The 23,440-nt window shown below is 45.0% G+C and overlaps 1 protein-coding gene across 3 annotated transcripts in view; it reads right to left on the bottom strand.

Moving 5' to 3' along the window:
- LOC116848033 (CCR4-NOT transcription complex subunit 6-like) overlaps positions 1–23,440 on the bottom strand; it is a 688,139-nt gene that overhangs the window by 320,381 nt on the left and 344,318 nt on the right. The gene's annotated exons all lie outside the window — the stretch shown is intronic.

Genomic DNA, 23,440 nt, shown 5'->3' with positions numbered 1-23,440 from the left:
GTGAGCTACCGAATTCGCTATTAGATGTCTCCTTAGATTTAATTATGCACTATAAATACATAATTAAAAAAAGAAAATATTTTAATCCACTAATAAATATCTATACTGATAATTAATTTTTTCAAAGTGTAAAATATATTAATTTAAATTTGCAAAACTATTATCAATATTATACCAAATATTACGAAATATTATTTCTTGTAACTCTTTCACATTAATCATATACCGTATATAACTTCATACGTAACAATCCTTAAAAAGTCCTAAAACAAATGCTTTTCTTTCTCTCTCTCTCTCTCTCTCTCTCTCTCTCTCTCTCTCTCTCTCTTTCTTTCTCTCTCTTATTCAGTCTCGTCATTTCGGCAAAGCTCTCGCTGCACGTTTAATGTTAAGTACGACGGTGGAATTGCGAGTCCGAGTTCCATTTAGTCGATTAATACGGATTGCAGCAAGCTGCGCTTATTCACTGTGCCAAATTTGCGTCTCGTTCTTTGATTCTCTGTGACTCGTAATTCGACGTCGACACGAGGCGAGACTCAGACAGCCGTATTCAGTCGCTAATTGCGCGTCGAGAATGCGACACGCGAGTCCGTGGCTAGAAGAGATCGTCCCCGTGGTCGATGACCTTATCGATCGCGATACAATCACTGGACGAGTATGCGAATAATGTTAGCGCGCGTACCGGCTCGCCCACGTTTCCAAAACTGGATCGTAAAGCTTAGGCACGAGCCGACAGTTAGATTAATATCCGGAGTGGCGCGTATATCGAATACCCACGACGCAGGCCTCGAAGACGCTCGAAGATGTCCTCAACGCGAAAGAACCTTGGTGCACGGTTGTAATTTATCGGCTGGTGAACGATAAGTGCGCGAAAACACACAAGGGACACGCATGTGAGTTATAAACAAGACGGCTTAGCTCGTAAAACAAAATTGCCTCAGGGATTTCTGGATTTTTCAAATATAAAAGCAAATCATTCTGGATTTTTTAAATGATGAAAGTAATTGTTTATTCTGTTTAAATAAAACGATTCAGATTTAAGTAAATATGTTACTACACTGAGAGAAAAATTATCTTAAGATCAACAAATATTTCTTTGATAGGTGCCATTAACATATTTACTTAAATCTAAATTCTCTTTATTTAAATCAAATACTGTTTACCTGATTTAAGTAAACAATATTTGGTTTAAATAAAGAGAATTTAGATTTAAATAAATATGTCAATGGTACCCACATCAAAGAAATATTTGTTGATTTTAAGATAATTTTTCTCTCAGTGTACAGAATAGATATATTATTTATTTTTTTTACACAACAAGAATTCCTCATGTCCTGACAAAATGTTTCGACAGTTTCACGATTTTCCTGGAAAAGATCTTCGTTGGAGAAAGATTCCCTGGGAATCCCTCATATTTTGCGGATGACAGACACCTCTATAATACGCCCACGATGGCGTACAATCGCGATACTTGACATGAACGACACCGTCCGCGATTTTTCCCTTATCGCGACGCGGTCTTTCCGCACGCGTCCTCTATGCTGTCTGACGCGCGGCGCTAATTATTCGACTCGATGCTCGTTACGGGTAATGGTCGTGACATAATGCGCGGTGCAGCATGCTGCGCCGCGCGGCCTGCGCCACATTCCGGCGTTCGTTCCGAGCAAAGGCGAACGGGAACATAACGGATCCGAATAATTAACTTCGGCGTGCGGCCCGAGGAAACAATTACAAAATGTAACGTCTAATTGGGAGCGGGGGAGGCAACAAGAAGCTGGGGCGGTGGCGGAGAAGGAGACAGGGACATACAGGCGGAAATCACTACTAGCCTACATATGCTGGAAGAATGTAACGCGCTCGCCTGGAGGCGCGCTCCAGACGGAGCGGCGCCTGTCGAGCTTCACGGTCTGAAAAATCGACCACTTTTACGGGCGTTTGCGCGAACTGACGGACGTAGGCGGAATCCGTTTGTTTCCGCTCATACTATTATCGCGAAACGCGATCGAAGAGAAGATTACGTTGTCATTCCGGTCACGTCGCGCGCGACATATCTTTCAGGCGACGCGCTTGTGCGCGAAATTATGAAAATTACTGGCGACACGAGTCTGAAGGTTCGCGCGGAGTATCCGGGACGGAAAAACGAGAGTTCGAGGAGAAATTTTCACGATGAATCTTACGCGCGTCTTCGGATTTCGTTGTTCCAACAGCTTTCGCAATAGTTCACTCGTGTAAGGGAGACCTGGTCTAAAAGTTACATGAGTAAGTTGTCATAAAGTTTATAAGGAATACCGGGTCTTGATAGCCACAGGGGAGTATGTGCTTTTTAATGGATTTAAATGCAACAGTGAATAGTGCAAAGTCGCGAAATAGTCTTTTTTAGAACGTAGATACTTTTTACTGAGTGTCATTAAAATCGGAATAATATTACGGTTAAAAAATTAAAAAATTGGTTTATTCGTAGCAAAGTAAGTTTTCAAGTTTCTCGAAATTTTGTATTAATATTCAGCATCGTAAATGAATGAAGTTAAGCGACGTGTTGCTAGTTAGAATGAAGTTTCCTGCAAGTACATGATATATTGTGTAGTATAGAGACTTGATCCTGCAAATGCTTCGAAGCACTGTATAGACCAAACATAGTCGTTCTCTACGCTCTTCAAAATAGCTTCAAACAGATCCTATTTATGTCGTATAATAGAAGCAATCTTCATTCATGAAATGTTTGAAATCGACCATATGAACCAACAGGCATCGGTATTCGAATTAAACGAAATCAGTCCACTGGGCGGTTGCTTTAAATTGAAACCAAATTCGCGCGATCAGTTCGCGGTTAAAATTAATCGAATCACGCGCCGCGCGGTGCAATCGAGAGTGACTGAGTTGAGAGAGAAATCGCAGGACAGAATCGGAACGTTGCGACGAAATGTTTGTGGTCAACGTTAGCCACAATAATCAGGCGTGAAAGAATAAAAAGTTAAATGCAGGTCAGGTCAGGTCAGTCTAGGGAGGAGGGAGGAGACTAGAGAGAGGGATAGAGCACAGCTCGGTAGAGGAGGACGATTACTCGTGCTCGTCTGTGTCTGAGGCGTTGATGGGTGTCTGGCGGGTCACTTCACCGTTGCAGGCCGAGCGAACGGACTCTGCCCATGTGCCTTCGAGCTTCGGATATTTCACATGTCCTCGGCAAGTTGAAGGAACTCCGTAACGTCCTTTACGCGAAACATCTATCCATTTGAGCGTGACATCTCATGTCTCAAGACAACAAACATGGAAATATATATCAAACACATACAACCAAAGTTTCCTGCTATGACTTTCATTAACATTCAAATTTTTCACTTAAAATTTCTCACTTGGCATGCACAAAAAATGAGATACTACTAAACCTGCTCGTTTTCTAAGCAACAGACTTGATTATTAATCAATTGAATAGTTCCATTTTCTGTTCTGTTTTCGTTCAGTAAATGAGTTCACATTTTGCTCAAAGTGACTGTAGGAAAAACGTTGCATCTTAATTGGAATCCCAACTAATTTTATTTTTCAGTTATTAGACAATGATTCATTTAGACAAGTTAATGAAAGCTTATATAAATCGTAGTTACCCGAGTAATTTACGCGACTAATTTAACTATTCCATTTGTTTTTTTGAGCCTATTTTTTTTCTGACTAAATGTCCAGAAATTTTCCATATTAACGTTAACGTTGTAATTATACTTCTTTCATATGTCATATGATGATACATTTCCTATTTTTCTAGATATATTTTATTACATTTTATACATTGTACCTCGGCTTTTCCGGAGCTACGACAAAATGCTATAATAACGGCTCGCGACGGTAAAACGGCTGCGAGGGTGAAGCGGAGGATATTGGAGACAAGAAGAGACAAACAAAGGTGCAATCAAGCCTCCCATTTGGACCGAAACAACCGTTAGCTCGTCGTCGTTGGGGGTTTCTTCACCCTCCACTTCTCCCTCCTTCGCCGACTTCTCGGCGCTGCTGCCGGGATTACCGTTTATAGCGAGCGCGCGACGCGCTAACGAGACGCCGGTTCTACACTTTCGACCCCCTCTTTCTCTTCCTCGTCGTCGCCGAAATTTTCCACCAGCCGTGGCCGAGTCTCTCTCACCCTCTTCTCGTTTCTTATCCGATTTTCACGGGCGAAGCGACCGAGATCGCCGCGGCGTCTTCCCGACACCTGTTGCTGGCGCATAAATCGCCAGACGAGAGGACACTTAGTCGGCGGATCGCGTTTGCGCTGGTATTAGCATGCGCCGGCATTCGGAGTCTCTTCTGGAGAAAACTCGTCGGTAAGCCGCCGTTGTCTGTCGTGTTACTCGCGACTGGGACACGTTGTTCCGCAGCGTCCCGAGATATTTCGAGTTGCAATCTGTTTGCCCGAGACGAGAGTCTTGGGGCGGAAAGGAGCGCGTAGCGTCGTCGCGTGAACGCTTCGTTTGAAGTTTCCCAAGGGACGATACAACCTGTCCATTTTCCCGAAATTCCGACTGTACTGTGTACGCGCATCAGAACTTTCGGCGTGGCATGCGTTGACGTTACGTCAAACTGTCATCGTGCAAAGTAACTGATCCAATTGTTGCGCAATACAAGAGGAAAAGGGATACAGTGAGAGAGAGAGAGAGAGAGAGAGAGAGAGAGAGAGAGAGAGAGAAAGGGGAGGAGAAGAGGGGAGAAAAAGTTCACGTTAAGATACGTGTCAGTGAGCTGTAACGTTTTGTGTATAACGCTTGCGTTTTCGACGTCGAAGTCACGCGAGCGGAAATATATCTTTTCGCCCGGCGGCTCGCTACATCAAAGGAAAGGGAAAATTGCCGACGCACGGACGCATTGTTCCGGTAATGAGAAATGTCGCTTGCTGAGCGAGGACGACAGAATAGTCACATTCCCCGATCTATTGTCTCTCACTGAATGAACGGGAATTTGCTCTCTTTCTTCCCTTCCTCTCTTACTATCTATCTTTTTCTCTCTTTCTTTCCCTCTTTCTTTTCTTCTCTCTCTCTCTCTCTCTCTCTCTCTCTCTCCCTCACTCTCCGTCGCTAAAGAAGAGCAGCAACAACACCGACACACGCTACGTACTTTCTAAACACGGAAATTATTAATTTGTTACGCCACAGAAAGACGCGAATCCTTTACTAGCGCAAAAATAAATCCCATCAGATCGTGAACAACATTGTAAAGATATAGAGTGTAATTGTATACGATCTCTCTAATTCACGACGATGTCTGTATAATTTGTTCCAGTAGTCAATGAAACCTGCAAAAGACAGGAGATCGATAGGTACAGAGACAGGTGAACGAAATTATCTTAAAATATGCATTTCTAATCCAGTCTCGGAATGCGGATGGACTGCATCGCGAATTAACGATATGGTCAAGAACGACGATAAAGATGAAAGTTTACAGATATGGGATGAATTAATAATAACTATAAAAATCGCTGTTACGTAAAGTCGCGACAGCCTTAACGTGGGAACGCACCTTAATGAGAAGAGAAAGAGAGAAAGGAAAAAAGAGAAGGAAGAAGAAGGAGCAGAAGAAGAAATAAAAGTACCGGCCGGCCGATAAAATAATCGCGGTGCAAGTTATCGCGCGTAATAACGATGAAAGTTTAATGTGGGAACGTGCGGTTCACGACATCGCCGGGTTAAAATCCACGCCGGTGCGGTACTACTACTCCCGCGTAATAAAATCGAACGTACGTGAGGTCCTAAGGTTAGTGTGGCGGAGGAGCCGGTAGGACGTTCCTATTAACTTCCTCGATGGAAGTTACGACACGATATTGGCACTAGCTGTTACACACGAGCCCGTCTAATTGGCTAATCATATCCGCCGTCAAAGTTTATGTCAGGCAGCCTCGTTAGAAATTCGACCCACTTCGCAGACGGTAGCAGAGGCGGATAACTGCGCCGCGATCGAGCGAGCGAGCGAGTGCGCGTACAGTCAAAGTTCACTCCGGCTCGACGGATGCCGGCGAGATGTCGAATATCGAATTATCGCGTCGACGGCCAACGGTATGTCGGCGCATTTTTGCAGATTCCACCGGCGTGTTTGTATCAATAATATATCTCGTGCGTTCGCGCGACTAACAACGATCCGTTGTGGGCGCGCCCACTATACGATGACACAAATCACTCGCGATCCTGCAAATGCGTGCAAGAGCGGTTGTTACTGCGAAATATTTAACAGGAGGCTCCAACGCTATTTTACGTGTCTTTATGTTGCACATTTCTTTTATAATTTTACAATATTATAATTTATGCAATAACATTAATCGCGCAGAAATTATTATGTAATAACGATTAAAGTGTAAACGTCACATCACTATATTTAATATAACATTAGTGATATTAGTTATATTAATTAGATTACTACAATTAATTCTAACAGTCGTTATATAATGCAATAATTAATTGCATGTTATCGCGTGTTTTGCATTAATATCGGCTATGACACCAAATGGAAACCATCTCCGATCGCGCACCGCAAATCATAGCTAATGCCGCCGACTCTCTCCGTCTCCCTCGGGTGCGGAAAACGCGCGTCGCGACGGGAAGCTGAGAGCGGGATAAGAAGAAGTAAACAGCGCGAGGGTGAAATACACTGCCGGCATAATATCTCTCCAGGCGTGGTGGAGTCGCTTAGCGCCTCTCTCTCTCTCTCTCTCTCTCTCTCTCTCTCTCTCTCTCTCACTCTTTCTTTCTCCTCGACGCTGATAATATTTCGCCAGCTGAATCCACGTGCGGGTGCGCGCCTGATGCAAATCCTTCGACAAGAAATCCGTTGGGAAAGCTCTTGCCTGGGAAACAGCCGGGTTGATACCACGAGAAGAGTACCGACCTTCTGGTAAAATTTACGAAATATACCAACGAATAACGCTACAAGACTTCCGCCATGAGAACGAGCGCACGCTCGTGCGCGCGATATTTGCATATTGTCTTGATCATCTTTAATCCTCGAACAAACACGTTGCAGGAAGGAGCGGTCGTCGTATCCTCGCCACGTTGAGGGAATTTTCTTGCGGGAAAGTTGGGAACCGTTCTTTTGTTTCTTTTTTTTTCTTTTTTTTTCTTTTTTTTTCTTTCACCCAGATTGTCACGGTGGAAAATTCGTCCTCGAATTTGGAAAAGTGTTGCCATTATATTTGCTCTCTTTTCTTCGTTCTATTTCTTCTCTCGCGACGCTGCCTGTGCCATATCTCGAGGTAGCTTCTCGCCGGCCGGATGAGACCGCTTCTCTTTGAGGTAGGAACGAGCGAATGAAAAGGGGAAACACGTTTAACTCGGCGCGGCGGATAAAACGAGCAGCGCGTTAAAGTTCACGGAAGACTAATGAAATTACATTAAACGGGGCACGGCTCTCACTATGCAAAAGTATGCAGATAACACGGGAACGTAATTAACGTGGTGTCTAACCATAGCAAATCAAGACAATCCACTCGGCGCGCGCCTAAGAGAAGAGGGAGCATGGTTTTTACATTTCAATTATATCTCCGCGCGATTCGCGGCGTGTCAGTACCGCAATGAAAAACCGCAATGAACACGATTCTCTTGATCGTTCTCCAGAATAATTATTCTTATTATACTTAGTGAAGTGCGGCACTCTTGTAAAATAATATTCCCTGCTTTCTTCCTCTCTGTGAGAAAAATGGAGAACCGCGAATAATAGTATATTCTTCAACCGGACCGACTTACTTCCAAACTCGGAAACCGTCCGTTTGCAACGTACGGTGAATCACGCTGTTTTAAAGTAAATTAGTAAAAGCAATATGTTCTTATTTAAAAAGTTAGTTTGGTAATTGGTTACACGTTTTATAGTTTAAACTATCTCACCAAAGCATCTGATAATTATTATCCAGGCTTGATGACTATTGCAAGCTTATTTAGTGTAAAGAGTGCGCAATCCTCGCATGATGTGAGGAAATCGAGTTCTTAGGCGGAGAAAAATTGGCCTCAGGATTTTCATTGAAAATCGAAGTGAAAACCGTGCCAGTCAGAACGGATCGGCGATCTTTCTAGGACGCGATTAGCGTCGGCAAGCGCAGCTTGCCCGGTCGAAATCGATAACGTGCGAGAAACCGTAAGCGCCGCTCGGGTTCGCCCGCGATCTTCGCGAGATCATTCCCGTAACGGTACTGTGAGCGGCGAGAGACGCCGCCCCCGGGCGGAAGTACGCTATTAGGTCGATTTAAAGCGCGCCGTCCGGAATTTATCGCCTCGCGCTCGCCCGCTTTTATTTGCATAGCCCGTGCGCACAGCGACGGCGCCGCTCTCGCGTCGCGGTTTTGTCACGTGGGCGCGGGAGGAGGTTTTACGACGCGACCCGGGCTGCGATCTTACCGAGAAAGCCCATAAAATCGCGCCCACCGGCGGCATCCGGATTTCAATTACCCCGGCGAAACACTCGGCCGCCCGTCCATTACGCGGACCATTCGATCGTGTAATTGCGTCTAACTGTGAAGTCACCGGATCCTGCGAACTTGGGTGTACAACACAACCGGCGCGACCACGACGCTGGCACCTTCGCCGTCGTCAACCATCGATCTTGCAGCCGAGAACTTACGTTCTCCCACTTCAATAAAAATTGTCTGTGTATCAAAAAAATTTCCGAAGGGTTTCCGGATTCTCCAGGCTCTTGTACAAATATCTTGACAATCGCGAGGCGAAATATCTATACCTGGATACAAGAGAAAATTTGAAGAGAAGATAACGTATCCGGCGCGTTTCGATGAGTTTTTCGTTATTTCTAAGACTCGCTAAAGCACACAAACCGGGCGATTTCCCGCGTCACTTCGGTGTACAACGTAGTTTACTTTCCCAGCAATTTCTGTCCGCCTCACTCCCGACCAATATCACGCTGTGAGAACTCGTGGAAAATGTTAACATAATATTTTACCAAACGAGTAATTTTCTCAAGCGCCTCGTGCTCGTTTATGAATATTGCATTAATATTTCGTCAACGTGTTTACGCTACCTTTAAAATGGGTGAACATTCTCGTACGAACAAGTAGCCGGATATACGAGATGGTAATAAAGCGATTTAAATTCCGAGTACATCGGGAAAACGATGTGTATCCAGAAGTTGTTAATTCAATCCATCATTTCCTCTCCCTCTCTTTTTTGCGTACGCGAGTCGTGCGAAGTCTGATTCTTAATTTACGCGAATTTCTAAATTCTTCGGAGCGAAGTTACGACACGGGGCAGAATGAGTAGGAGAAGGAAGAAGAAAGCCACAGTAGTGACGGATAAAACTTTCCGACAATAAGATTTAGACGCTCGCGCGAGAACAGATCTGCGAGTGATTAATTGCGAGGCCGCAAAAAATTTTATATCGGTCTTAAAATCTAAATCTAAAAACGATCTTGCAGGGTGAGAGTGAGACAGAGAGAAGGAGAAAAAGAGAGAGAGAGAGAGAGGAGAGACTCGCGGTTATTAATCGTCCCCGTGCCGAGATTTCATAAATCAATCTCGCCTCGCAACTTTGTGCTCCTCTTCTCGACCCGAGTTGATGATCGCGCATATCTCGTGATTTAATTCGCGTGTTGGTGGCCGGTGCATGAAGCGACTTTTAACTCACTTTGCCACACGCGAACGCAAGGCTTGAATCGCGCTTTACTACCGGTGAGCGCGTCAACGCGAGAAAATCGACCGCGTTAAGTCGGAGATCACGCAAAAATGAAACTTCGACGTGTATTGTTATACATTTGGCGCACGATCGTCTCGGTATAATGTATTTAGATTTAGATATCCGAGCACGCTCGTGTGTAAGTAGGATTCGCTAAAATAAAAAAGTCATTTTGCAAATAACTACGATAAGAATTCCTTCGCTTTTCGATCCACAGTAACGGTATTAATTTTTTTATTATTACAATAGACAACACGAAGAAAGGAATCTGAACGATTCAGTCGCGAATGAATGGTTCGCTGTACTTTAATCGATTACGACACTTGATTGCAAATCGATAATGAGAGAACGGAATAGACGTGTGTCAAAGAGAATGCTGTTTATTTCATGTCGCGACGTCAAATAAATTGCGAATTATGATCGTTTAAAGCCGCAATATCGACGTTAGGCTTTAGCTCAGCGCAGCGCCGAATCAAGCGTGCTATTTGTGTTATGCATAGTTTTCATGCTATCCTCTTTCTAAAGCGAGATGAACGAGCCGTTTGGCCGTTACGAATGCCATCCGACTCGCGGATTGAAGATTGAAGATTGCGAACCACGCGATTAACCGTCGCAACGGTCGCGAGGTCGCCTGACCACGCAAAATTATACTTTACTCCGTTGTGTATTTTGCCATATTCCTCAGTTGTAATAATAAGAATACGCGAGAACCGACGATCTCATGCTTATTCTCGTCTGCTCGTCAACGACAGAAATAAAAGGCGACGTGCGGAAAGGATCAAGCGCGCTCGAGACTGCGCGTAGGGAGAGCGACGTAGAAAAAAAAGGATAACGACAGGACAACCGTGGCGGCCGATGGGTCGTCAGTATCTCCAGGGGGCAGCCGACGTCGTCAGAAAGGGGCAACGTGCATTTACCTAAGAACGCACTTTGTATTCTCCGGCTGGCGGGTTGTTTAAAATAATCGTTATGTCGCGCGCTGACGACCGTCTTCGGAGCGAGCGAGCGAGCGCTCGCTCGCGGCAATGAACCGCTCGCGTGTCTCGCTTTTCCCGCGCGAAGTCGAAGTAGTCGTCTTACGACGTCTATCGTCCCGCCAGATAAAGCCGATTTTACACAATGGCCGGCAATAAGGGCGGAGAAAAACGAAGCAAAGATAAAATTAAGAAAAGCGTAACACGAGAAAATTAGTAGTTATGACAAGCACTAGCAGTAGCGAAAGATAATAAAAATAAAAGTAACATTCGATTGTGTTGTCGTGATAAAGATAATAATTGAAATCGCAGAAATGCCGCTTTCTTTCGAAAACTTACACGAAGACACGTTCACATACTAATGTGATACAATTCGAAGCTCGCTGTTCTTTAAAGTACAAACAGTGTTTTCTTCACTGAAATGCTATACTTATAATCGAACATGTTATTAATCTCCAAATGAGAGGTCGGAACGCAGAAACGACTGGGATGTTCCCGTTTCTGTCCGTATTTCGCGTTTTACTCGTTGCGAGAGAGTAGCGGTTTCGCAAATATATATATATATATATATATATATATATATATATATATATATATATATATGTGCGTATGTGTGTGTGTATCGCACGCGCGGGTGGATGGATAGACGCGCGCGAGCGATATCTTAATAAAATCTGCGGCGCCGAGCTAATTAACCTGCGGTTCGCATCCCCGCGAGCGGAGCCAACGAGCGAACGGCGCTTATATCTCTCACGGTCGAATATCGGATGTCGATTACACGTTCATTTGTCAATAGCAGGCCGTGCCGGTGCCGGTGTCCGTCGAACCGTATCGGCACAATGTAGCGATCCGAGATCCGAAGGATATTAATCCTCTGCTTCTCTCTCGCGCTCTTGTCTTGCGCGCAATAACGCTTCGGCACTGGCGTCGTTTCGGTATCTCTTAATCGTCCACCTGCTCACCCCTCTCTCTCTCTCTCTTTCTCTCTCTCTTCCTCCCTTTCTCTCCCAACTCTCTATCATAACCTCCTCTCGCTGTCTCTCTAATGGTAGCGAGCAACGCCAACGTACTACGGCCGCGCCTATTGATTTGTCAGCGGGCTAATGGATTTCCATACACACAAGCCGGAATTCCGTCGGGGCTATGCGAACCGTGCGATCGGCCCTCGCGAGTATTAATACGGTCGTTACGGCTGCGTACACCGCTACGCCGCGGTATCCGCCATCCGTTAAGTTAACCCTTCCCGTCCGTGGATTCTCCTTTCGGCGAGGAATTCACCGCTACGCTACGCTCTCTCTCTCTCTCTCTCTCCCTCCCCTTCTCTTTCTCTTCCCCTCTCTCTCTCTCTCTTCAATTTATTCGCGATATCGAAAAAATGTTTTGCAACGAGAGATTTATAGCGAATGCGGCGATAATTAATTCATGCTATTCTTTCACTTGTGCCACGAATTATGAACACACGCGTAGCTATGATTTCCTTTTTTTTTCGCTTGCTTATATCGCTTCATTTGATAAGCGTTACTGTTTGCGCACGAAACATACCGCTTGTCGTCGTTCTCGCCTACGCTTTTATAAATCCTCGTTGCGCCCGATCCGAAGAAACGAAAGGCTCGTTCATTACGAGAAAGAGGAGAGGCCGCGTCGCGCTACACAAACTTCCCCGAGAGACACGGCCGCCGCGCATCCATTCTAGTTAGAGGGCGAACGCGCACGCCATCGGCCGTTGTATATCTCGGCTGATTTGAATTTAACGGTCGCCCGTTGCATTGTGCGTACACGCGCGCCCGACCTCACGTGTCTCTATTTTTCCTCTTTCTCTTCTTATTTCGCAGCGGAATAATCCACGCGACGCGACGTTCCGGTTGCCCCACAGTCAGGTAGGCGTTGCGCTCGGTGCACATCGTTCGTTAACCCTCGAAACACCGGGAGTTGCTTTTGTTCCCGCCGAGAGAAAAATATTTTACGCGCGCGTCACCGATAGACAAGCATCTTCACTCGCGAGATCGTTGTACAATTATGTATAATATTATTTATTAGTTTCAAAGTACTTCACATTTTCTCGCATTGCATTGAGAGAGAAAATATCTAAGAAATAGAAAATATTTATTCGGTGAGTACGAATAATGCATTACTAATATCAAATATTTTTCAAATAAGAAAATATATATTTCAGCTTTTCATGGGAGCAATTGAATATTCTAACTTAAATGAATTTAGTGTTGAATGCAGAGTTTCTTCTCGGCAGCTGCAAAAATGCGATTACGCTTGGTATAACGGGCGATTCCACAAAAAATACTTATAATTAATCATAAAAAAAAACATTTTTCTCCGGTTCGCCATTGAAGAATCGCGTCTCGCGCGCGTGATAGTGCGTAGCGTGAACGAAGCATATAAATCTCGAAAGCAAATTTTCCCTCTTTTATGTGTCGTAAAGTACAAATTGGCTCTAACGTGAGTGTGGCGATGCGGGCCGAGTTTTCTGGGGAAAGCGACCGAACTTTGTGTACGAATTTCTTAATTAAATCCTTTTTTCTCGCAGACTGGCAATATTGTTTTATGTCCCGTGTTTGTGTGGGCCAAACTAAGTCACTTTATCTCTCTTCATTTTCTGAGAACGAAGTTACGCGCGCAAACCAGCCAGCCAGCCAACAGGCACGTGTCCCCTTTGTCTGCTTGGCGACGCGATTGCGCCGAGAAAATGGAGAGAAGTAAAAAAGAATATATCCGCCCAAAAAAAAAAAAAGAAGAAAGAAGAGGGGACCCCACGACCGAGTTTTTTATTTAAATTTGCCTTGCCTTACGGCCGGCAATATCCTACCCGTAGCCTCATATTACTTACGCCCACAACGCGTATAACCATCTGTTCCATTTTTCTTCTCCCTTCAATAAAACGGCGACGCGATTACATATGCATTCGCGACAAACTACAAAGCGAGCGTGGAAGCCTCGATAATATCGAAAGGCGGTCTTCCCCGCGCGGGTCGATCATTTTTACATGATAATTTTTCGAATCCCGAAATTTCGTCGGGCGCATTGATATTGCGTTTTTTGCGGTCTTATAGTATCAAATGTCGCTTTACGCTCGACTCACGTGATTCTCTTTATTCGCGGGTGCATAATCTAAAGTCTGCAGGACGCTGCTTATATCGCGATGCACAACTTCCTAAATAAACATTTGCGACGTCCGACGACGTTCGTATAATCTATTCGCACGTGATCTCCATGCACACGTAGCCAGGCTGCTACCGGCGCGGCATCAGCTTCTCTGTGTGTGTGTGTTTACCGATTAGATCTGAGCCTCAAAGTGCATCATCGGTGCGGGTCACTTCGGCGCGATCCCACTGGATCGCGAGACGCATTAACAACGCGATCGTCAATCATCCAATTGATATTCTGCGCTCGATATCATTCAATTTGATCGGCGTGCAGTCGATAAGACACGTACGGCAATATGATAATTTATGCTGATTGAAAGGAACAATAACAGGAGAGACCGGATCTAGATAGTGTGTTGCTGAGTTGCTTCTTTTTAGTATCTATCTTGAAAAAAATAGTAAATACAAAATCGCGAAATGATCTTTTTAGAAATTATATTTTTCCTTGAGTTTCATTAAAAAAATCGAAGCAATATTACAGTTAACAGAAAGAAAGAACTGATTTAGTGTTAGAAAGATAAATTTTATATTAATATTCTTAATTGTGAATGAATGCAATTAAGCGACGTGTTATTAGCTAGAATGAAGTTTCTCGCAGGTGTATGATATATTGTTTCAGATAATAAAAGCAATTTTCATTCATAAAATAATTGAAATCGAGCATATGGGCGGACGAGGTAAAGTTGACTCATAATTAAGGGCCGGCAGGAGGGCTGTGAAGATCTCTCTTGTGGAAATCTCGAAACTACTAACTAGAATACATATTATTACGTGGCCTTCTTATCCTGCACTACTAGGCGACTGAAAGCAGGGCGAGATGATCACGTTGCTGCATGTTTATGTCTTGGTTATTATAAAACAAGATATACGATTAACAATTTCGGAGGCATTGTTCCGACGAGAAATATGACTCTCTTCGACTCGCGTGTCGGATCCAAGTACTTCTATGTTAACGAGTAGTCTGTCGTCGCGCGAAACCCAGATTACAAGCGGCACCAGGCGCGAGATTAATCCGTGCTGAGCGCGAACAGTGCCCGACGTCGCTTAATTTCAGCGTTCCTAACGGGAACCGGTGTCTTCCACGCGGCGAGGCCGCCGATGGGCTTCTCTCCCCGAGAAATGATGTTCTCGATTTGTATCCTTCCGCCGCTCGATCGCAGATACAGTCTTTGGCGCGCGCGATCCCCGCGCGATATCGCGTTCGGAAATATCGCGCACCTGTAAACACGCCATTAGGGACTCCTTCTGCCAGGCGGAAGGTTTAATCACCGGCGCCGCCGTGTGATCTGGGTTTCGCGGTGGCGTAAGTGCGAACGCGCGAGAATAATTAAAGGCCCGCGATACCCCCCGCTGCTTTGATGCACTCGCTGACTCGCTGACGCAACAGGGCGCCGTATTCTTTCGTCGCGTCATTCGCAAGCGCCGCACACGAACGACGTCCGTGAGTGCGCATCGGCCGGTGCGCGACATGTAATCGCCGATCATTCGTCACGTCGCGTGTTAACGTTCCCTGAACTGACGCATTCGTATCCGTGCCTGACGTTTATAAATCCATAAACGGAGTCCGGCGAGCGAGCGAGCGGCGATCAACACGATGTAGAAATCGTCGTCTCGCCGCGGGACCACCGTCGCATTATTGAGCGAGCGTGTCCGCTTGGAAACAGCAGCTTCAACGACGGCTATATTATCGTCGCGGATTGTTCGATTACCCCGTGTAGAGAATGAAAGAGGTAGAGGAGGAGAGACGGCCGCAACCAACGGATGCGTCTCTGTAGATCCATCGTGCACCTATCGTGTAGTCTTCTTTGGGTGGTTATCTTAATCCTAAAGCGAACGCGCTTGAGTGACGCGTGTCGCTCCTTTGCCTCTGTCGCAGCCTTCTTTCTCGATATCTCGGCGAGCGACGCGAAAATAAGGGGACGGGATAAATTGATCTCTCAAAGAGAGATCTCATTTATTCCAACGGGATACGAACGAGTCACGCTGGCATCTAGATGGTGAGATCATTCGTGAGTTGAATAACATAAGAGACCGGGGCACGTTGACAAATTTCTCAGAATTTCAGTGATCAAACTCTTCCATCAACTGATTGTCATTTTTTACATTATGTTAAACTATAACTGCGTTTAACAGAGAAAACTTCGTGGCAATTGTAAAATCATTGTAAAATTCTTGATTGGTGCTTAATCTTGACTGAATCTCAGAGCGTATAGCAATCAAATTCACGAACGCAGAATTGCTGAACGCAGCTGATATCACATCTGTCAGCGAGTTGACGTGCGTAATCTCTGCATGTAGCACTAATTCGCACTAATAACCTCATTTTGCGGACGTGCCCTGTTCGCTCATCTTTTCGACTTCAATTCATTACACGAATGAAAATTACTTTTATTATACAAAATGATGCTGTCACACAGCGCTGCAGAAAACTTCATTCTAACTAATAACCCGTCGCTTAAGTTTATTCATAATAGAGAATGTTAACATTAAATTTTGAGACGCTCAACAATTTACTTGACTGCTCAGAGAGACTTTTTTCTCTTTTTTAACTGTGATATATTTATTATTTTAATGGAATTCAAGTGCTTATGTTCTAAAAGGAACATTTTGCGATTTTGTTCCCACTTTTTCTTTCACGATAAATATATAAACAATGCAAACCTACCTCTATTACGAACGTGCCTCGATTCTCCTCTATACATTATTTTTTCCTCAAACTTGGGAGGATGATGTTACCGGTTTGTAATTTCGTATGAAATAGAATGCATCTACTTTGTATTCTTATCTTGGTGCCTGGGTGACTCGGACGAATCTATGAGAGTGTCTATGTTGTACGTGCCGCGAAGTGGATCGAGCCAACTCATATCCAGCTTGCACGAGAAAGAAAAAGAAAGAGAGAGAGAGAGAGAGAGAGAGAGAGAGAGAGAGAGAGAGAAGTGTAGAGGGAGAGGAAGGCTTTGCGGTATAAATAAGATCGAGTTATTTCGATTAACTGGAGAATTTACGATCGCTCCTGCCGCATTCTCGAAAGGCGCGCTAGGCGGTTCCCACGTTCCTAAATGCCCGGCGCGACGGATATATAGACGTAAGAATGCATTACGAATATTATACTTCGACCGAGCGCGTACACATATTTATCCTGGCGCGACTCGTTGCGTTGACTGAAATAACACGAGCGATTTTATGCCGCGGGGAGACGCGGGGATAACCTTAAACACAGCCCGGCGCGTTTAATTAACCGCGACGACCGCGATGACTGTTAAATGGCCGGCTATTATCTCGCGTGGGATGCAAACGAGCAATTATTAATTCGGAGATAATTGAAATGCGCAGATTGTGGGTGAATATGAAGTAAGATTAATAATAACTGCGAGCGTATATACATTCTGCGAATCTCCAACAAATAAAAAAATATTTATTTGTTGGACACTAATGGCTCATTTAAACCTAAAATTTTAATTAAAATAGAATAAACAATTGCTTTAGGAGAAAAACAAATATTTTAAGAGAATATATATTTTCTTATCTTAAAAATACTTGAAGCATACTATTCTTTATTTCTCAGATATTTTTTTTCTCACAGTATAGCGTTTGGCTTTTTACGATTTATTTATTCTTATTTTCTCCTTTTTCAATTTTTAAAATTATTCCTTCGACACGAAATGTATACCCAAGTAGAAGGAGTCACATCTTTTTGGGCAGTAGCCGGCCGGAATTTTAGTTATTGGCTACTTTCTGAACAGTTTAGGCAACGTTTGCTTTGCCAGCTACTGAACAATATAAAACTGGTCAGTTTCTGGCCAGTTTCCAACCAGTTTTTTACCAGGATCTAACCAAACTTCTTTTTTTATAAAATTCTGTCAAATATTTTTCATCGTTTGATTCTATTTTTCATCGTTTATCTTCCTGTCCACTTTCTGAACTGTCTAATGAATTATATCTAGTAGAAACTGTTTATGGCCGGTTCCTCCTGAAAATTTTTCCACTTGGATATATATTTTTCTGCCCCGTTCCTTTCGATTTTTCGGGGCGTTCCGGCGAGGCGTTCTTTTGCGGATTCACAGAAACTCTTAAATCGCGGACGTAAATGCGCGCAATGACTCCCGAAGATTATTCCAATTTCCGTTGCATATCGCGTAGACGCATTAGAGCTCTCGGGACCACGACGGAATTTCGAATTTTCCTCAATCTACGCGGTCATACGTTGGACCGCGGCCAATTCGCGGGGTATCTCGGTGCGGTTTTCGGGTCACGACGGCCGTAATGCGGGAAACGTGTTAGCGCAAAGTCGCGGAAACCACGTCGCATTGTTGTAATAACCGGGCGTAATTGAACGCAGTCGCCGTGGCGAATCGAGTGCACGAGGAGGAGCGCCGCGCTCGCCGCGCGTTACATTACCGCCGAGCGTGGTAATCAGTCATCGACTGAGAGATACCTTCGCCGGCAAAACAAACAGCACGCGACCCGCTTGTGCTGCTCGAGTTCGTTTAATCCGGATCCTTTTTATAGTCACAATCCGCTCTTACCTCAAAACTAATAAAAAGAGCGACCCGATTCTCGCGCGCGCGCGCGCGCTCCTCGCTCGCTTGAAAAAGTACGCGTTCATTTATCACGCCGCTATCCCGTTATGCAACGCATCCGCAGTCGCGAAACGCTATATTCGATATTTCTACCACCACTACAACGAGACAGTCGCGCAATACACGACTCTCCACGGTGCTTATTCCCGCGACGGTCGTGCGCGGACGACACGCGTTCACAACCGCTACTTCCGAGCCTTCCGCGAGGTCGTCCTGCGAAAGTTAAAATTATTACGCAAACTGACCTCACAGGCTACGTAAGCACTTAAAGGTCTGCTTAACATTAGAATGCCCGATAGAGCTCATATTGACTTCTTAAAGTCACGTTGCTGTCATTTCCGTTTCTCGTGGCTCATAAAAAGAATTTCGTGTGATTCTTCGTTATTTTTCAAGTAAAAGGCGCTGAAAGAGATGTTGTGATGAATTATATATAAATATATATAATTTTTGCACTGAGATAATTATGATGCATGTTACTGTTCAGAAATTCAGAAAACTGTTGTAATTGTTTACAATATATATTTCGCAGATTATACTCTCAACGTGTTTAGAAGTCACTATTGACACGAGTGACAGGAAGATGAGGGACAGAGAGAGTTTTGAAATATCCGAATCGCAAGGAGTCTTCGGATGGCTCTCTCAGGCATCCCGAGAGGGCCATCGTTCCCGGAAATTCTAATATTAACGTTATCTCGCGAAGCCCACACGTCGTCGTCGTCGTCGTCGTCGACGGCTGGCGAGCTGATGGTGACGTAAGCTCGTGTAAAGTCCGCGTCAGCGCGATGATTTCTCCCCGTTAGAGTTAGGCACTTGACCCCGCGCGCGAGCAATTCCGCTCCCGGAATGCCGCATGCGTGCGTGTCCCGTGCTATCCTATCCCATCCTATTCCATCCTATTCCATCCTGTCCTGCCTTGTCTTGTAGCGTACCGTATCGCACCGCACCATGCCGTACCGTACGGGATGCCCCGCGGCGCATCCATCACACGCGCGCGAGCAAAGAGGGGAAGGGGGGGACCACCGAGTGGTGGTTCGAGGAAGTCGCGACGGCTGCGGGGGGGAGGCGCGGGGTGAATTATCAATGAAACGCTGGGTGCCACACGCGGGATCGTTCCACTGGTGGGCTCGACGAACCGATTACCGTTAACCCCGCCGGTCCGTTCGTTCGTTTCCTGTACACACTCGCTACGTCGAAGCGCAAAGGGACCCCTATACGGGGTGTCCGATAAGAGCGTTGGCGCTTTTCCGCCGTTTCTCTCCGTTGCTCGCAGGCGCTCCAGGAGGATTTACGTTCGCCTCTTATCGTTCGTCCCCCTCTGATCGGCCGAACGTCGAATGTTCAAGACGAGGAGTTCGTGAAACTTTATCCACGTTAAGTAGACGACGCGTTAGAGATAACGCGCGCGCGCGCGCGCGAGACTCAAACGGGTAATTACTAATGCGCAGATAAGCGGCGATCGGCGATTACACGCGGAATGTAATTTACCTCGTTTCATCTGTTTTATACTGGTGTCGCTTCGAGAAGAGAATTTATCTCGGCAAGGTTTCTTGCTTTGAACCCCGGCGAGCCTCAGTGCCAGTGTTGGTATTAATCGATTAAATAAATATATCGTTATAAATCGTTATATGTATATCGTAAATCATTGTCAAGCTAATAATCAATCTCTTTGGTAGTGATTTAAAATGACTGCGCGATTCCTGCTAGAGCAAGGCTTTTTTTTTCAATAAGCACGTCTCGATTTCTTTTCTCTTTATTGCTATTTTCGTCAAAGAATTTTGGAAAACAGAGTACAAAATGTATTTTATTTTTATTTACTATGAGTTTCCTATAAGGAAATACAATATTCGAAGAGCAGTTTAATAGTTTTCCAGGTATATCAATAAAGGGGAGTTGATCAATCATTATATATATAAAATTACACGCAAATAACTTAATTGACTGATGAGATCGAACTTTGATTTAATTTATTATACACTGATTAATAATTAATTTCATCAATCGATTAAGTTATTTGTGATTGCAAACATAATGACTGATTAACTTGGATTATTGGTTTACCGATTATTTTAGTCAAATATCAATTTCAACTGATTAATGGCCAACACGGGCTGGCTTGGTCACGTGAACGCACGTGCGCGCGCGCGCGCAAAGACATTCCTGCGCTCGGTGGCGAGGATGCAACGTGGCGATTTGACTCGCCAGATCACTGGATTTCAATGTTCCAGAAGGCACGCATCTACGTAGTCGCGAGGTCGACGCGCATCGAGACTCGCGTGCATTATAGACGGTCGTCGGCGAACTGGGCGCGGGCTATTATTCTGTGCGCGAGCTGTAATAGCGTGATGACAGTGTCATGACTGCCCTCCACGTGTGCCTGGCTCAAGGGCAAGAACGAGTGGACACGCCTGTTCACTGTTAGGCTCCAGCCTAGGCAGCATAATCAGGCAGGCCGGGGCGAACGGTACGACGCATCGAAGAAGGGTGCTTCCGCTCTCTTTATGCACGCCGATCTACCCCGCGCCGGCTGATGTTATATAGGCACGTGGACGCAAGAAAGATAGTAGCAGGCTGGAGAATGGCGAGGAGAGAAACATTCAACGTTTCGAAGGAAAAAATAAGAGAAAAAAATTGAAATGAGTGAAAAACATAAAACGAAGAAAAAGGAGAAATCTTAAATTCCTATTCCTAATAAAATAAATAAGAAATAAAAGAGCAAAAAGAAACACTGATTTCTAGAATAACGCTTGAAATTGAACATACACACGCATATCTCCTTGAGTCTTCGTTTCTATCAAGAACCGGTGGCGAATATCCACGTCGCGTCCTCCAACGTGCGTTATGTGGGAGCGAAAGCGAGAAAATCGTGATTACACGTTTCACAGATGCGTTCTTATGCGTGATTTTAAGCCTCGGGCACGCTCCGATGAATTCGCGCGTTACGCAATTCTCCCGTCGGCGAAAAGTGTGTCGACTGCGGAGACGTCGTTTTTTTTTCTTTCGCCGAAAAATTGCGCGACGTACAATCGCATGTAATACGGAATAATACATATGTTCATTAAGGATAACGAGCTAAAAAAATGCGACACCCGTGTCGCGCTAATTCACTCTCGCTGCTGTAATTAATTTTTTTATTACGACAACGCTCGCAGCGCTAACGAAGAACGCGCGTGCTGGCCGTGAATACTCTCGATGTTGGCAAAACGAAATTAAATCTGTTCTGCATAATTCACGAATGAAACGCGAACAACACACACATACATACGCGAAAATCTCTCGTACGCCGAAAACAGAGAAAGAAAAGATTGTCAAACGATCATGTAAGAACTTATTAGAGCGCAGCAATTGTACGGGGAGGGGATGGGGGGAGAGGGAGAAAGAGATCCGCGACGGCTCGGAAACTCCGATAAACTAGTTCAGGCCGAAATTATATGCGGCGGTGGCGGCGCGATGCAAATAGTTACGCGCCCGAGCGCAATATCAACTCCCCACGCCGCGAACTGATACATGCATACTTAACATAATTTTGGAATTAACGTAATTTCGGAATTTGCGCACGATGCACGCCTCAAAACCTCGCAATCCCATTATGACGACGTCCTGGCATAATATTGACGTAAGCGTGACAGCGTTAGTATCTTAATTAGCGGACGACAATGTACGACTTTATCGTGCGCGTTAATTTACGCGCGATACCGTTTATTATTATAAGTAATCGCCAAGTTCTCATGTCTACACTGAACAAGTGACAAGTTGACGATATCGTTCTCGCGTTTCCCAACGTCGCTGCGAATGCGCGGATGAACGACCAGAGCTCCTCCTCCTCCTGCCTTCGCTTCCATCGACGGTGGAATTCGCGATTTGAGCGATCACCCGTGAACTAACTACTGCATAACAAAACAGAGCACGCGAGAGATTCACCAGAGAGAATCTTATAGATATTGTTTCGATGAATCGGGCGCTTTTTGAAACACGATTGTTCAAGAAGAATAATGAAACAGTCGCGTGATAATAAATTCATTAACGACTATAGCGTGCTTGGAACCTTCTTTCGCGGAAATCATTCGATAAGGATAATTATTTACGCGAATTCTGCATCGTCGCCTTTAGCATAACATACCGAATTTCTGGAGTTTAGTAAGTACGATATCTGAGACAAAGTGAAGAGCCCTTCTTTTTAAGGAGACATTTTGTCAGATCAAACGAACGGAGAAATACTAAAGAATTTATTTATCATATACTAAAAGAATATCTGAATCTTATGTATGTGATCAAAAGAGTAACATGTTTAAATAAAAAAATATTCTTGTTTAGAAATGATATTGCAGCATCTCCATTGCCGCTCCAAGCGTGTAACCTCCTGCACGATTTACGTTTGCATTCTATCTAAGTTTTACTCCTATTAAGGTCTTCTAATTGTTTTTAAGATATCAAAGAGAGAGAGAGAAAAGAGAAAGTTCTCGAAGGAGACGTCTCGAGTTCTTAACAGAATAGTTACGCGGTAACAGAGTCATCGATGGTCACGGACAAACAATTGAACACAACGGAACGTCGGCACCGTCGAGAGATCGTTGGACTCGACGCGAGTCAACAGTTCCATCGATTACTTCTCCCGCGCGCGTTGGGCGAGCATGAACGGAGAGTGAGGGAGCTTTACGTCGCTATTAAGCGAGCGGACTCGGGAAACGAATAGGACGCTAAGTGAAACGTATTCGACACGGGGCGCTTTACCGTTAGACGCGAGTCTCCTTGTCGATCGGGCCCGTCCGGCCATCGTTGTTATTATCGCGGGAGAACGCCGGTATAATGTCGTTAACCGGGCGGTGCTTACGCTGCCGGAATGCAGCACGTGACAAACGACGAATCGGCCGGGGTCTCTCTCTTTCTTTCTCTCTCTCTCTCTCTCGCATGCCCACCTGGCATGCTCGCTCAGAATCGCGAAAAATCGTCGGGGAGAGGTGGGGGCGGCAGGCCCAGAGCACGGGGGAAAGTACACGCGCGTCCGCCGCGGACCTACGCGGCCCGCGTAGACGTGGGCCGTGATAACGGCATCAGCTGTCGGCCGTACAGTTACTCACATTAATGCCCGCGGCTC

This window comes from Odontomachus brunneus, unplaced genomic scaffold (genome assembly GCF_010583005.1).
Source record: "Odontomachus brunneus isolate Ranch 3 - 2012 unplaced genomic scaffold, Obru_v1 Obru_scaffold_087, whole genome shotgun sequence".
NCBI lineage: Eukaryota > Metazoa > Arthropoda > Insecta > Hymenoptera > Formicidae > Odontomachus > Odontomachus brunneus.
The sequence above is the reverse complement of the archived record's forward strand: the minus strand, read 5'-3'. Positions and strand labels throughout refer to the sequence as shown.